Genomic DNA, 16,196 nt, shown 5'->3' with positions numbered 1-16,196 from the left:
ACAGTAAGGTGTCTTTGAGTTTCAGGCCTAGGGGGAAATGTTTTTGTCTGAATAAAACAGGAGAACAGTAGCTGAGAGGCTACGGAATCTTAGAGTTATACATTAAAGCAGTACTGATCTGAAAAATAGAAAAGCTAAAACTTAAGGCATCAGTCTTACAGCTAAATCTGCACCTGTCTAAAGGATGGAACTGGAACTAGAGCTATCATAACATGGAATATTCCTTGCTAGAGTAAGACTCTTCCATTAATAAGATGCACAAAGCAGTTCTAGACTTTGCCTCAACACACAGAGCAAACATCTCCTTGTAGGGGCAAATAATGGCACTCAGATGTCTTGTTTATGCTGGTGAAGTGTGTGAGAAAGTAGCCTATATGGAATACACTCCTTTTCGGTACAATTATACCTGGGTCTGCAAAACCAGGTGTTGCGCCACAGTTTCTTTCTAGAATATTATGAATTAAGCCAATGGACCCTGAACTGGCACTCATGCACGCAGTGTGAGGCCAGATGAACTCTGACACTTAAACAAACATGGGCTCTTAGGAGATGTGTGTGCGAATTCTAGGGCAGTGTCCCAGCTGCACATCCTCTAGCACACAGCAAAGGGGTACAGCTATTTGCAGGGCCTGTTATCTCTCATAAGATGCTAATCCTTTTGTTCTTGCTTCTTTTTCTGAAGATTTTCAAACAAGGATATTATGTCTACTCTGGTGTAAGAGGCTTGATTAGCAGTACACTGATGACAGCAGTGGTAATGGTGGTGCAACTAATGCTGACTCTGAAATTGCTTAGATTTACTGGAAAACCCTGTGCTGCAAAGCTCTACAATCTTCATATCTGGCAGTTTCAATGTTTTGATGAAAGTCAGAGGTGCTTAGAGCTTCTGAGGATCAGGTTTCTCAATGACTTGGGTAATTTGCATTTGAAAACCTTGCTTTGAAAGGTCTGGCCACAACACTCTCTGTTGTACTCTAATGAGACTAGGAAAGGCTTTTTGACTGTCATGCACCACTCTAATGAGTGTATGTGTAAGCCTGTAATTTTTTTTTTTTTTCAGGTCTCAAGCGACAAACTAATTGGAACATAGGAAGATAATTTTTATGGTCCCAACTTTTTTGGATGCAGTTACAATTTCCTTCTCTGTACATCACCAATTTTTCGCAATCCCCTTGACAGGACAAGTGTAGGAGATCCATCTTCCACAAGCTGAATTAAAGGTACCTCCATGAGAGTGATGGTCTTGTGGAATATAAACACCTAAGCATTCAAATCCCCAAAGCATTCAAATCAAAAAGACATTTTGGATTCCTTGAAAAAATTCAGAGAAATAGAAATTTCATAGTTACCATCTTGCTAGAAGTGTTTTGAAAATATGAAACTGCATAGGACAGAGCTAGGATGTTAGCTGTCCCCAGTGGGAGTAAGGATGAAATATGAACTCCATCCTGATTACACAACAGAGCATCCACAAAACAGAACCAAAGTGTCACAATCGTTGCAAAAATTTCACTAGGAGATTGTGCCTTAGTTGATGCTAGAGAATCTATTTGTCAGTTCACTGGCATGGTTTCACTGGGCTGTAGCAAGGGCTGAAATTTTAGTGGAACTCATTTGAAAAGTCTTCTTCTATTTCCTGGTTTTTGTTAGAAAATATTTCCTTAATTTTGTAAATATGCAAATTTTAAGTCCATTTGGATTGTGTACAACTTTTTCTGTTACAGATTTCTGTCTCATGAATGTGGCAGACCTTTTTTAAGGAATTTAGGGTCTCCTGCATCAGTGTGTGTTCAGAAAACCTCAACTTTTTTCAGTACTCAGGTAGGTTGTCTATATAAAAATTATTTCAAGCCAATTTTAGAAGCACTAATTAGAGAAAATAAAGGATAAACCTAGAAGAAGTGGCAATTTAGTGTTTTTATATATTAAAGTGTTTTTAGATATTTTGCCACTCCTTACTCTGTGTGACTACTGTTTCACAAAAACGAGACATGCTTTACTGTTGAACTGGCCTTAAAGCAGAGAAATTTCCCAGCAGCTGCAAGTTTAACACACAGGTTGAATTCAAGGCTGTCATTCCTCTGACTCAAATGAAATGAGATGGTGGCTCCCATGACAAGAAGAAAGGCAGTGATCCTACTTCCCTGGGACTCTGAGTGACCACCTAATCCTAAATAAATATAGTCTTGGGATGAGAGTGCTTTAAAAGCACTGCCTTTCATTTGCATACACTTACAGTAAAATGACAAAGGCAGGTTTTTCTAAAGATTATACTATTATGCTTTGAATACATATTTTCAATTTAAACTGTAATTTTACGTACATAATATTTAGGATACTTTATCAAGGATATTGCAGGGGTTATTGCAACTTCCTTTTCACTTTGCAACTCTTTGGGGCAATATACAACTTAATTAATTTGATTCAACCTTTAAGATTTTCTGTTAAAAGCTACCTGTGCTGCTCAAGAAAGTCTCTCTTCCTTCCATGGCTCTGATTCCTGCAAGAGAACCCGAGATACAAACAGCCTCAGACCCTGAAGACACATAACCATGTCTGTCCTTATCAACATCAATGTGAAGTTACATATGTTAGCAAAATATGTGGATATAGGCCAGGGTAACATCGAGGGACATTTGCCAGGTCCTAATTGAGCAATAAGGCAGGGTGTAGACTCTCATCCCATGCTTTGGTATGTTGCTAGGCAAAGGGCAAAAGCTCTGTGCTATCACTCAACAAGGTGTGCTGTCATTGCACAATAACTCCATCCTGTGCACTGGGATGATTATAGAGTGCTATTTTCAGTGTGTAGAAGATACTTTATTTATGTATATTTTATTCTGCTGACAGGCAGAGGAAATAGCTGTTTGGTAAATGCTGTGTTATAGTAAGTGGATGGCCTATTTTTAGCTAGACAATAACGTGAAATGTGCTGTTCTTTACAGGCCACTGTGGGAGTGCATGGTCTTGCATACAAAGGCTGGATGGGAGACTTGAAAAAGCCAATGCCTTGTTCCTGCTGTGAGCCGTGGGCACACAGAATCCTACTTGCACTTGAGAGTGAAGAAAGAGGAGTGCCTTGCTACCTGAAAGGTATACCTATAGCAAAAAAGTCACAACACATTTTGTGAGGAAATCCAGATTATGTAAAAAGATAACACTACTCCTTGGAAACAATTTCTTATAAGAAGCAGCATGAAATTGTTTTCAGCTTCACAGTTATCTCGTTTGTATTGTTAATCCTCACAAAGATTAATAAAGGAATGATGAGACAACAGCAAACTGTAAGCACAGGAAGCGACAACTGCCTAAAGCATCTGGATATGATTATGTAAACACGATGTAATAAGAAAGCTGAGAGATTTAACTTTCAAACTCTCCTTTATTCCCTTATGAAAAAAAAAAAGCCATTTCAGAATATATACCTTATTCCCCAAGTAGCCTTTCAGTTGTTAAAGCACTGCAATTTTCATTCAAGCTCCTTACTACTCATGAGCAATCTACTCTAGATTTGATCTTTTATCCAAACTTTTCCTGCCATGTAGTCTGCTATACAACCCTTTAATTTGAGAGATGTGTGTCATTAAATTCGAAGGGGACATTTTGTGTCTAACTGCTATATGTACTATTTTCCTCCAACCCACTGGTAAATACAATAAATATTTTGAACTTTTAGTACATGGTATAGTTTCTTTATCACTGACACAGTGACCTCTTCTTTAAGGGCATGAAGCTGAACACTCTCCACAGTGAGCCAGGCTAGTCACACCCACAGATAACTTTGCTACATGCTAAAATTTCCAAGAGATAAATCTTTTAAGAATACTGTTATATCACATATAAGTGTTAGCAATTTTAATATTAATTCTACTAGTTTTTAGCTTTTTTCATCCTTAGTAATTCCTTTTTGTAACAGATGCTAGCTGTGCAGGTTTTTTTTAGCCCTTTTGTTCAAAGTAAGGACTTCAGTTTTATTAACAAATTACCTTAAATCTGTTCTTTGTATAGAATTTATAGTAAACTCATTTTGACCTCTTTGTAATTATCTCTTCATAGATAATCATGCAAGAGACATTGAGAAAAATGCAGAGGAAGATAAATGCTTCAGTAACTTGAACACTTTATTAAAGCAAGAGAAATATGCACCTTTACTGTCATTTTATACCTATCTGATAATATAGAATGACAGCAGAGTCCATAAGGGAGAAGTGGAAATGGTTCCTGTTTGACATTTCTAAAACATCCCCTGTAATGTGCAGAAAATCCTGCTCAGCCTCAGTAGCTCTTGGCAGAACGTGGTCACTGCAGAGGCCTCTTAAGTGAGCTTAGGTCTCATATTTTGGTAGTACTAGGGTAGACCAGGTGGGTTTGTTTCATGGGGCCACCAAATATTTCTCCAGTGGTAGGAAAACAAGATTTCTCTCTTTTGGTTTTTTTTTTTTTTTTTTTCTTTTTGTCCAAAGCACCATTTAAGCAGAATTTTTCCAAAAGGAAACACATAAAATGAGGCTGAGACAGATGTCTGGCACAGGTATTTTCAATTCAGTTTGTTGGAGACTGACAAAGTTATAAAGAACAAAAACAGTGTTTCCCTTGAGCAACAGTTAGTCAACCTTAGCATCAGAAAGCCAACTAACTTTGCTCATAATTGTAATAAGGAGCTACTGACTGCCAGACTATTAAATTTTTGCCCATAATATTAAGTTATAATAGATAATTACAGGTATCAAGATGGGCAGCTCTTTCTTTGAATGAATATTGCCCTTTCTTTTTTTTTTTTTTTATTTAGGTAAGATACCAAAAATGTTAAAAAGGAGTAGTCATTCATTATATAAAGCAGCAGCTGAGCGGTAGGTGGAGGAATGGTTGCTTTTTCCTACTCCTAAGTAAACACATATACAGCTTCATTTTTTAAATTAATTTTATATTGATGGCAAAAAAAGGGGATCTCTAATGACACAGAATTTCAACTGGTAAATCTTCTTTGCAGTTTTTCTCTTTAATCTTGAAAGCTGATGTAGTTCATTCCAATTGCCCACAGCATCAGCTTTATTCTCTTGAAAGAACTCACTCTCTTTTTAGTTTCCCTTTAATGTTTTGAGCCCTTACCAGAAATGGTAATCTTCTTAAGGTGTTGGCAGGAGCCACAGAATGCACCAAAACTAAAGCTCATATCTAATGAAGTATTCCATTATCAGGATCACCCAAATGACTTAGGTTTGTCATAGACACAGTATACTCCTTTATATGATTTTGTAGAATTAGAAAGGAAAGAAAACTTGGGGTGTTGATTAGTCAGGTTAGAAAAAGATTATGAAGATCACTCTACCTAAAAAAAAACCCAGTCTTTTAGTTGTTTTGAAATACATTCAGGTCTATTTATTATCACAGCTAGCCAGTATATCTGGGTTATTTGATTACATGCAGATGTTCTGGTTTTGGGTCCCACACCTTATGTTGAGGAACTCGTAATTCACAACTAATCTTTTCCCAAACTCCCCTCTTTCTGCAAGCTGGCACTGGATCCTATGGAGATAGAAACCCTAGGGGAGCTGTGAGATGCTACTGCACATCTTGGTTATAAACTTTCCCTCTGACCATGGCTTTGCAAGCTGAAGCCTTCACATACTGCAAACACACTGTCCAGGCTGAGCCATGGAAACCTGTAGCTGTTACCCTAGAACAGGATGGATGGAGCAGAGCATCCCCCAAGAACTTCTCTGGGGATGGCTGGTCTGTCCTACAGTAAGAGCCCAAAAATTAGGTGTGACTCTCAGCCCCACTGCTGATTTCTCTCTATGAAAGCCCAGAACGGGGATGGCTCTGGAAACTCTGAAGCATTTTGATTGTTTCAGCACAGGTTGGGAGTTGCCGTTGCAGCACCTATTGAAAAAACAGTGGTTTGTATCACAAGAGTGGGATGAGACATAGTGATACTTGAGCTAAGTCACCACCACTTCCCAGCACAGTTCAAGGTGTTGACTGGTCCTGGAGTAGCTGGCATCCCATTTAGGGAAAGATCACTTCTTTCACCATCTCCTACAGTAGTGATTATAATCTTCCAGATGAATCTTTCCTTTCCGGGAGCTGAAATCTCTGACTGACAGAAGATCGTATTTGGAGGCTCCACTCTTCTGAAATTGGCTTATTCTGGAAGTCTGCCAGTGTCACAGCCTGGCAAAGTAGAGGGATCAGAATTACACTTGGCTATTCACTCAGACTTGTGAACTGTTGCATCACTACTGCAGGATGTTACAAGCTTTTCAGCTTAAGGGACAGCTCTTTGCTTTAGTCTTAGTATTGTTTTCAATAATTTCCACATACCTAAGACTGGGAAAAAATATTCACTTCTCAGGTCTACTGCACTTTGAAAATGTAAAACTTCTCTGTTCAACAACCATTTGTCCATCTTAGCTGAAGAAGCCAGAGGGGAAAAAACCCCAATAAAACAACATGGAATCCCAGGAAGTAACAGACTGAAGGCACACATAGAAAGATTAGACGGCAACAGTTATTCATTCATGCCTTGTGAGACAAAACAACTCTACATTCATTTCCTCCCCACACCTCCACCCTTTTCTAAGGGTTCTAAGGTTAACAGAAAGGATTCCTTTCGTACATGTTATTTTAAGATCTTGAACAACTTAGAGATCTAACATCTTTTTCCATGTGTATAAATAACCCCACCTGTTGCAGTATCATATATATGTGATCATTAAAATAGACACAAGTAAAAAACAATAGTATACATTTCAATCTAATAGTGATTCTAGGAACAAAGCAGACATAACTAGCACGCTTTTCTTCTTTCAAAAAGATAAAGGGGATTCTCTGAGGTGGATTTTCCAAAGTCAAAAACCTATCATATGCTCATCAACATTGCAAAAGTTACTGGAAATTTTTTTAAAAAAAGAAATTTTCCTTGACCAAGCTGTTGAAGTTCACAGACGATGTTGTGTCACTGCACATAGTAAGGGTTGCCAAAGTGGTGTCAGGGTTGCAACAAATTTGTTTCAGCTTCACAAATTCATGTGTCCCTTTTTTACTGTTGCACCTGAAACAACCACAGTTCTCCAGGAGTTAACAAAGTGCTTTTCCCTCCTTTTCCAATAGAGATCTGAGACACAAACTGAGAAAGCTTCAAGTTATTTTGTGATAAAGTCAGCACAAAATATGAGAAGACACAGCATCTGTGTCAAACTTTGCAGGCTGTTTCTAACTACAGATGAACAGCCATACTGCAGATAAGAAAGAGATCTGAGACTAAGCTTCGTGCAAATTGTTCTCAGTGAGCTACAAATCCATGGTGCAAAGGTGGTTATTTTTAAAGTTATATTTTGGCTTCTCTGTTTGGTGATCATATGACGTTTTCAGCACCTAGAAATCCTTCACTTATTACAGTGTCTGAATGAAATGTTGTTACTGACGTAACAATTATCTCCTCACCCCATAGCTTTCAAGGTATGACTTAATGTTGAGAAAACTGTGGGCTAAGTGAGTGAAATAACTTCAGTACCTTCAAAGGATGTGGTTAGAATAGTCTGCAGGGGTGGGAAGAGAGTTTTCCTTTGCAGTTGGTAGAGCAGCAACAACAGAATGTCTTTCAATTGCTTCTGTATTGCAGCTCAGGGCTTTTAGCCCCTGTCTGCTGCACCCACACACGATCTGGTATAGATACTTAAAAAGAATAGCAACCTCTCAGCTCAAGGAGTCCTTTCAAAGCAAGCTTCAGTCACCCAGGGGGCCAGCAATCTGTAGAGGCTGCTTTTTCTATCCCTGAGATGGAGTATCACATTGGCTCTGCTGCATCGGGACCACCCTATGCCCATGGTGGAGAAATAGGATTTGCTTTTCATTAATTCTGTTACTATAAAAAATTCCTGTAGGATATTCTGTAGTTAGAGCACTGAATCATTTCTGAAACTTCCTATTCAAATATTTGTTTTATATGGCAATGGTATTAGTAATGTGCAAGTTTTATGCACTGCTATTTCCTCCCACACCCATTGAAAACTAACAAGAGCCAGCCTGTCAAAATAAGCATGTGAATTATAGATCAGCTATAACATGCTTCAAATAGCCAGTGTTCCAGCCTAGGTGATACTATATAACTCTGCTTTTCCTCTGCAAAACTGCACAGTCTACAATTCACACACACACACAAAAAAAAAAAAAAAAAAAAAAAAAAAAAAAAAAAAAAAAGGCCTACAAACTGAATTCTGGAATTATCTCATCTCACTGGAGATACTCAAAACAGGTGCTTAATAACAGAGAATTTTCACCTACTGTTGATGTAGAGACAGAAAACTCCCTTTTAGCTCATCTAGTATTCAACTTATCCTTAAGGAGAGTGATTGCTGGCTACTGACAGAGCCCAAGGTGACTGATTTCCTCTCGGGTTCTTCAGGTACATACCTCATTTTCAAGAAGAAAAGGTGACAAGGCTACTTCTGACCCCACAAAAAGCTTGCAGGAAGGCTGAGTTCACTCATTCTAGTCTGGCCTTTTTTCCATAGACTGCATCCCTTTGGAGGTGGGCTCTGGCATTACTCTGTGGTGCCAGCTGCTTCCAACACTGAACACCTAATACATACATTGTCCTGTAGGTAATATTCAAGGTAATCAGGAAGTGGGTGAAAATAATGTGCCTGCAATGTTTGCTCATGCGGGGTAATGAAAAGGAAAACTGACTCTGAGGACCTACACAGGGGCCTTATGCTACAGAACAACTGTAATAAAATGGCAGTGGAAATCCAACATTGATAAATGCAAAACAGCTCACAACAGAGAAAATAACCTGAACTGCATGACCCGACAGTGCACTCGGATCATGGAGGGGATACAGAAACATTGGAGTCATTAATACAACCATAGCCACAGACTGTCACATTCAGCATAGCAATTAGTAGTGATCAGAAATGCAAGTCAGTATCAACAACTGTTATAAAGAAATACAGAACAGTGTGCCACTATAAGTCCATACAGTTGCTATATCCTGAATATTGAGTAGGTTTCCAGTTCCCCATCCCAAAGGGTATAGCAGAAGCAGAAAAGGAACAGTGAAATGAGATCTTTTACAAAAGGAATTATCAAATAGATGGACATTTTTCAGCTAGGAAAAGAGATGGGATATAATACAGAGCCTAAAAAATCATGAATGACAGGGAGAAAGTAAGCGCAGAATTACTGTTTGCTGCTTCTTCTAACACAGCAACAAGGGGGTATCAAGTGAAATTAGGAGGTTTAAATGACACAAGTTCAAACAAAGAGTTACTTCTTCATATATACAATTAAGTTATGGAATCCTGGCCACAGGATGCTGCAGTTGCTAAGAGCACATCAGGGCTCAAAAGCAAATCAGAAGGATTTGCTGTAGAAAAATCCACTGATGGACATCAAATAGAAAGGAACTGCTACTGGTTCAGCAAGGGGCTGCAAATCACTGGGAGAGAAGTCAGAGAGACCACTCTGAGGCTGTGCCATTATGTGCTTGCACTGTTCTTGTCCTCTGCCATGGACATTTACTGTTGCCCTGTGTGTGAAAGAAGACACTGAGTGAGATGGATGACTGTTCTGACTTTGTAAAGTCATTTTATGGTTTTAGTGTCCCTACAAAACTCCTATGCTTGAAGAGGAGAAAGGCTCATTTTAAGTAAGATTATATATCTTTTTTGTCTGGTCAATGTCATCACTTAAGTAAATGGAGGGGAAAAAAATGCTCATGGAAATCCAAACAGGAAGCACTTTGCAAACAAAGAGGTACAGGCTGGTGCCTGCAGAGTTGCTACTCTTCATGCTCCATGGGACCTGAAAGGGACCTCTGCTACATTCAGCATGACATTATTCTTTTTTTTTTTTTCCTCTCCAGATAGGGGCAGACCTGATGCTTATCATTTGAAGACTGTGACACACCTGGGCAGCAGCAGCACAGAACTGCCAGAATCATGACAGTAACTCTTTCTGGCTAATGTTCTGATGATAGCCAGGCCAGCACTCCAGGAAAACTCTCAGATTTTCGTGCTCTCACGGACTTCAGTCTTCAGTGCCAGCAACATGCTACACTGGAAGTGTAGCATGAAGCAAGGCTTTGTTCCAAACAACACAGAACTGGCTCATCCAACCAGCCCTACCTCTGGCTGTAGGGTGACCTTCACGATTAGCCTTTTAAAAGCCTTTCACTATATATGGCACTTTCAGTCTTGGCAAGATAAATCTGAAGGGGGAGCAAAGGGATGTCTCATGATGCAAGTACTAAGGCATTCTTGGATTTTCAAGAAAAAATACACAAAACAACTTCCTGACTCAAAGAGAGCTGTATCTGGCATGGGAAACTTGTACATTAGACCTCATCCTGACAGGGAAGTATTAATCACAAAATTTAGAGTTTGTTTAGGTGGAAGTCATAATGATTTTGTTGCAACGACTTTGCTTTCTGTGCTTTTAAAATGCATTTTATGTTTTACATGCAAACAGGATAAAGTCCTAACCAGTAAAATTTATATCACTGTCCTGAAAGATCCTGTTCTACAAAACTCAAAAAAAATTAAGAGATGTATCAACCAGCCTGGACGATAAAATTTAAACCAACAAAAATGTGAATAATAATTTACAGCAACTCATAAAAATTTAATTAGATCTTCAAAAAGCCACAACTGAGAAAGATGCACACACTGGCTAAAACCAGTCATCTGAGGAAGGACTTGAAGAAAGTTAATATTTTGCCAATACTTCTGTAGACAAAATAGGGCAACCAGGTAATTATAGGCCTGTCAGTTTGATGTCTATTCCAGGCAGAGTGATGGAGTTGCTGATAGGAAAGTCAATTAATAAAGTATTAAAACAGTGCAATTTAATTAATGGCAATCAACACAGATTAATGGAAGAAAGATCTTATCAAATTAATGTGCTATTTTTATAAGACTACAAATTTGGTGGATAAAAGGAATTGTGGTAATATTTTATACTTTGACTTTGGATGCATTTGCCACAACTGTATCACTATGAGTGATTCTGATGGAAATCAGAACTAACATGATGAACTCTCCAAAGCAACTAACCTGTTTTAAAGCTGGCTAGCATGGGATCCAACCTGAACCTAAAGTGGGGCTCAGAGAGTGGGTTCTGCAGGCACTGCTTATCAGCCCTGTGTTAATGATGATTCCAGCAATACAGAAGGAAGCAATGCCTTTGCTTTATTACTACTTTTCAAGGAACCAAAATTTGAAAGTGGGCATGAGCGGACAATGACTTTTTGTCATTGTTTGAGGAGCAGGTGCAAAAGAAATACCAGGTGTTCCTATGTCACCCAACATAAAGAACCTATTTAAGAACAAGTACCTCAGGCCTTACTTCACATAAGAAGTTTTCTTTGGGAAGCTGAGACTAAAGAATGAATTGTGGGTCCTGATAGACCCCCAGCTGAGCCCCAGAGCCCTCTAAAATCGTGTTCCCAAGAAGGCCTGTGCAATCTTTTTTGGTGTGCAAAGATGCTATCCATCAAAGGGCAGTAAAGGGCTTCTGTTACTTCTGCATTTGACATTGAAGCAGGTTGACCCTTGCATCAATAAAAGTGTTGGAATAATGTTGGTCCTGATATCAGCAGCTCAGGAGGGATGATGGCAAATTGGAGGTAGTTCAGAGAAGAACCACAAGAATATGAATAAAAAAATTGGCAGTAAAATGGAATGACTCCACAGGGTAAGTCTATTTAGATTTAGTATATCAAAGCAAAGGCTAAGGAGTAACTTGATTACAGTTTGTAAGTTCTTTCATGTGCAACAGACACTGCCTAATAGGGGAGTTTTTGCTCTGGTATAAAAATATACAAGGAAGTCCAATGGAAAGTTGAAGACACATCATTTCTGTTACACTAAGGATAGCCAACTACTGCAAACATTCCGTTTCCTGTGCTAAAGCTGGATGTCTTTTCTATCTAGTCCTTCTCAAGTCCTTCTCTTGTTCAATTGGAATCAATTCTGGGTAAGTTAATTACTCATGCTGAAGAGTCAGAAATGGTCTTGAGGTGGTTTACACCTTTTATATCTGTGAATGCAGCTGTAACATACATTTTAAAGTAAATAAAAAATATTTATCTCAGTGAAGAATAGGATACAAATTTAGCTGATGAGAGTGTCTTCTGCACATCAAAAGGGGCTTTGTGAATGATGGGGGTGATGTTTCCTTCTAGCTCTGCTTTGGGAGCCTGCTTATTTTTCAGTGCTACCCAAAAACCTGGCACGACAAAGGATTACAATGAGGTTTTGGAGAACAGCTCCTAGAAGCACATCCAGTTGTCATGTTTCATCTCACATTCGCCTCCACCAGCATCATGCTGATGGGTGCAACCAAGGAAGCAAAACCTGCTTTAAGGGATTTGGTTCAGGTCATGCAATTGTCTGTAAAACAACTCCCAAAGAAAACCTCAAGTGAAAAATGAGTGTTATACGTCCCTAAAAGAAAAGAGACCTTAATGGAAACTGGTTGGATTGTGTTCAATCTTAAAAGGTTAGGAATAACTAGTCATAGCATTTCATATATTCTCTCGTCTGTAAGGGTTTCCCTGGGATGTGCAAGTACAGCACTTTTCTTCCTGATCTTACACCCATGGCTTTACTCTACTCACCTGGCCCATTACAAAAGAAATAAAAATAAATAAGCCCCACCCCCCCTTTTTTCTTCTCTTAGCAATACCAGTATAACTTCAAACGTGGAAAATACAAAAGAAATTGTACTTATATCTGAGCAATGAGGGAGTGTTTTTCCTCAGGTTATTTCATAAAGCTAAAAGAGAGGGATGTTCAGAAGAGAATTCCACCATGTAAGATTGATTTAAATTAGCAAGGGATAGGATTGATATGGATATACATAACACAACCACTTTTTAATTTCTGGGAATGGTGCCATCTGTGAATAATGAGAGTTAGTGGTAACAGAGAAATGTAAGGTTTAGCTGTGGGAGCCAACAGCCCACAGCCTTGACAGTCACATTTGGAGGGCAGTGTTGTGATTTAGAAGGTCAATTTCCTTTTGCTAATGCTGAAACCCATCAGCAACGCATTCAACATACATATGGAGACTTGTAAACTGCTGGGAATGATTAGGCTGGGAACATACTGTGGTCGTAGCCATAGCTAGGACCTGGGATGTAATACTATGGCTTGGAAATACATAATACTTAAGTGAGATCCACAACCAGAGAGAAAGATCACTGACTCTTGAGCTGAGGACTTTGCTTCCTGGGCAGACTATTCTTTCATACACAGAAATTTTTTTCTGAGGACAACAAAGACACTTTTTGGGTCCCATATTAACAAACATATAATGACAAACCTCAAAGAACTTTCGTTAATTGCTTTTTTCTTTGCAATTAATGTACAATATAGCAAGAAGGCAGCTCACAGAAATGTTGGTCTTGCTTCTCTCTACCTCATTTAACTGGCTTCTGTACATAAATTATATTTTAAAGGTTTTATTTTTTTATTGCACTGTAGTTAGTTGTAAATCTTGCACTGAGTTATTTAGCAACACCTTTTCTTTTTGTTGTCTGCGTGAAGAATGAAGCCTAAGGCTTGATTCTAATTGCAGATATGGCACATAGGTATTTATCTTTACATACTTTATTGTATCCTTATTTCACACACACTTAAGCCCCACACATGCAATTCATGCAAATGGGTACATTTCTTGTCAAGTTACCTCTTGACAGCAGTTCATTAAAAAAAAAAAAAAATGGATGCACATACCAAAAGTCAAAATCATAAGATTTTTTTAAAGAAGAGATGCTTGTCTCCATGAGTTTGAATTGCCTTTTTGATGTATGGTGAAAAGACTTGTCCCTTTGCTGTCCCATGATTTTATCATTTTCCTCAGTCTTCCTTACTAACATACTAGAGTTATAGCATAAATGATAAGTAAAAACAAATACAAAAAGTAGAAAAAACATGTTCAAATTGGCATGGGGATCTAGCCTTGACAACTGATGGGGAGGTATTTTTCAAGCATATTTTGAGCTAGCTACTTGGATTAATTTTGCTGAAATAAGACTGTCTTCTCACTTTGACAGTTCTCGGCACTTAATAGCTGTTTAATGTTCCCAGTAGGCTCAGCTCTGCACATTGTAAATCAGCAAAAAAATAAAATTAGGGTCTTTCTTTTACCACTTCAAAAATTATTATCCTTTTTGCTCTAGCTTGTGTTTGTACACTGATAATATATTTTCTGTAAAGGGACAAGGAGCAGACTGATCTGGAAAAGGAAGTCTTTTAAATGTAGGACTGTCTTTGATCACTCACAAGACTTGTACTCTGATCTAAGCTCATTGACATCAATGGAAGAAAGACTGCTATTGGCTTGGAGGGAGGGTTGGCTCCTGTCCACACAGAGTCCATATTTGCAAAAGCAGATGTTAAAAGATAAAACAGACTGAAAATCAGAGTTACAGAAAAAGATGCTTTTCTTTTCACAATGTCAGATTTATGACACATTTTTCATTTAGTATTTTTTTCTCAGTCCCTGAAACAGGAAACTCCAATTTCTACACCTGTTTTTGCTGTTTACCTGCTGATAAACCTTGGATACAGAATAGGGGAGAGTCTGATGGATGATTTCCGTAGCATGAAAATAAGGCCTTCTCCATAGACTCTTCTGGGATACTTAAGAATAGGAAAATGCTCCAGGGAGAACATCACACACATACACACCCTCGCCTCCCCCTTTCCCCCCTTCCACTCCTGCATCTGCACTTCCTGCAGAAAGAGCAATTTCAGAGCAAGAACTCAGCACTACTGGACAATATCATCAAAGAAGTAGATAATTGTAGGATCTGTTTTAAAGATAAAGAAACTTCTAATTGGATTGTCTCTTTTGTTTCCAGGCAAGGTAGATCAGCACAATGAAGTCCAAAAAGCAACAGCTGGTCAGTAAGCAGTCCTAAAAGGAATCCTTCCTAACTTCATTCTGAAGTGTCTTCAGAAAGATCATGGGGAGATATGTTAATTTTCTCATATGCCAATCTGCTAGCTACTTCTTTGGTAGGTACCATTGATTCACTAACTGTTTTATCATACATACTCAGAAAATTTCTCTCATTCAATTGAATGAGAAAATACAATGAAACAATATTTGCCACTACCAACACAGTTTACTTCAAACAGGAGTTTCTAAGAGTTATGAACATGACATTTAAACTTGGACCAGACAATGGCAGCCCCTTAGCCCTGACATTCTGGCTGATGTGTTTCAAGTTACATCTCTCCCATTTGGTTAACTACAACAGCTATGGGAGACTGGATGCAGTTAGGCAAAGCTTCAATGCTGACTTGGTTTTCAGACTTTGATCAGACTTTTATGATCTCATTCATTTTCCCATCTCACATGTTATATGTTGATCTTCCTCTACAACTTCAGCTGACTGACACAGACTGAAACAATGGGCACAGACTTATGTACACCTAATGTCTCTATGAGGCAGGTAAAGGGGTTTCATAAGCTCATTCAGATCTTATTACTTTAACACTGGACTGAAATTGCAGTATCTTCATTGGCATAACTGAGAGCAAAAGCAAAGTTTACAAAGTATTAGGTCTGGAGAGGGATTGCATAGCAAAGGGAATGAAATAATTAAAACATTCTGAAAGAGTAAAACTCATTTGATAGATAGGTAACTGTATCATTACACACTGTATGCATCCTTCTATGCTGTACAGTGTAGATTTAATTCAGAACTCAAAATTTATAATCTCTTCATTCCAAACTTGAATATGGAATCCCTTCTTCAGATTTAGATCCCAATTATGATAAAATCAGGAGTTTCCAACCAGGGGCTTAGGATGAATGAGACTTTTCATCCCTTCCTCCTTTCACTCCTTTCTCCTTAGAGGCTCTGGGTAGCCTTTCCAGAGTTGCTAGGGACTGTGGCTCCTGCTGATGCTAGGTAACTAAGAAAGTTAAACAGAAAACATTTATTTACAGAACAAAGGTTGATGCAAAGCCTAGGTCTTTGTCATAGTCAGAAGGAGTATGCAGGGGGAGAGAAAGGGAGAAATTGTGTAAAAAGCCATCTACTAAGAAAAGAATGTTTGATTTGGATCACAGGATGTGATACTGGAGAATGTATTGCATAACTTTATGGCTTGTCCTTATTTGCAATGATTCAGTATCCGGCACTGCTCATCTCATTTCTAAAAATGGTATTGAAA

This window comes from Onychostruthus taczanowskii, unplaced genomic scaffold (genome assembly GCF_017590055.1).
Source record: "Onychostruthus taczanowskii isolate IOZ18803 unplaced genomic scaffold, ASM1759005v1 scaffold11, whole genome shotgun sequence".
Lineage (NCBI taxonomy): Eukaryota > Metazoa > Chordata > Aves > Passeriformes > Passeridae > Onychostruthus > Onychostruthus taczanowskii.
Note: the sequence above shows the minus strand (reverse complement) of the source record.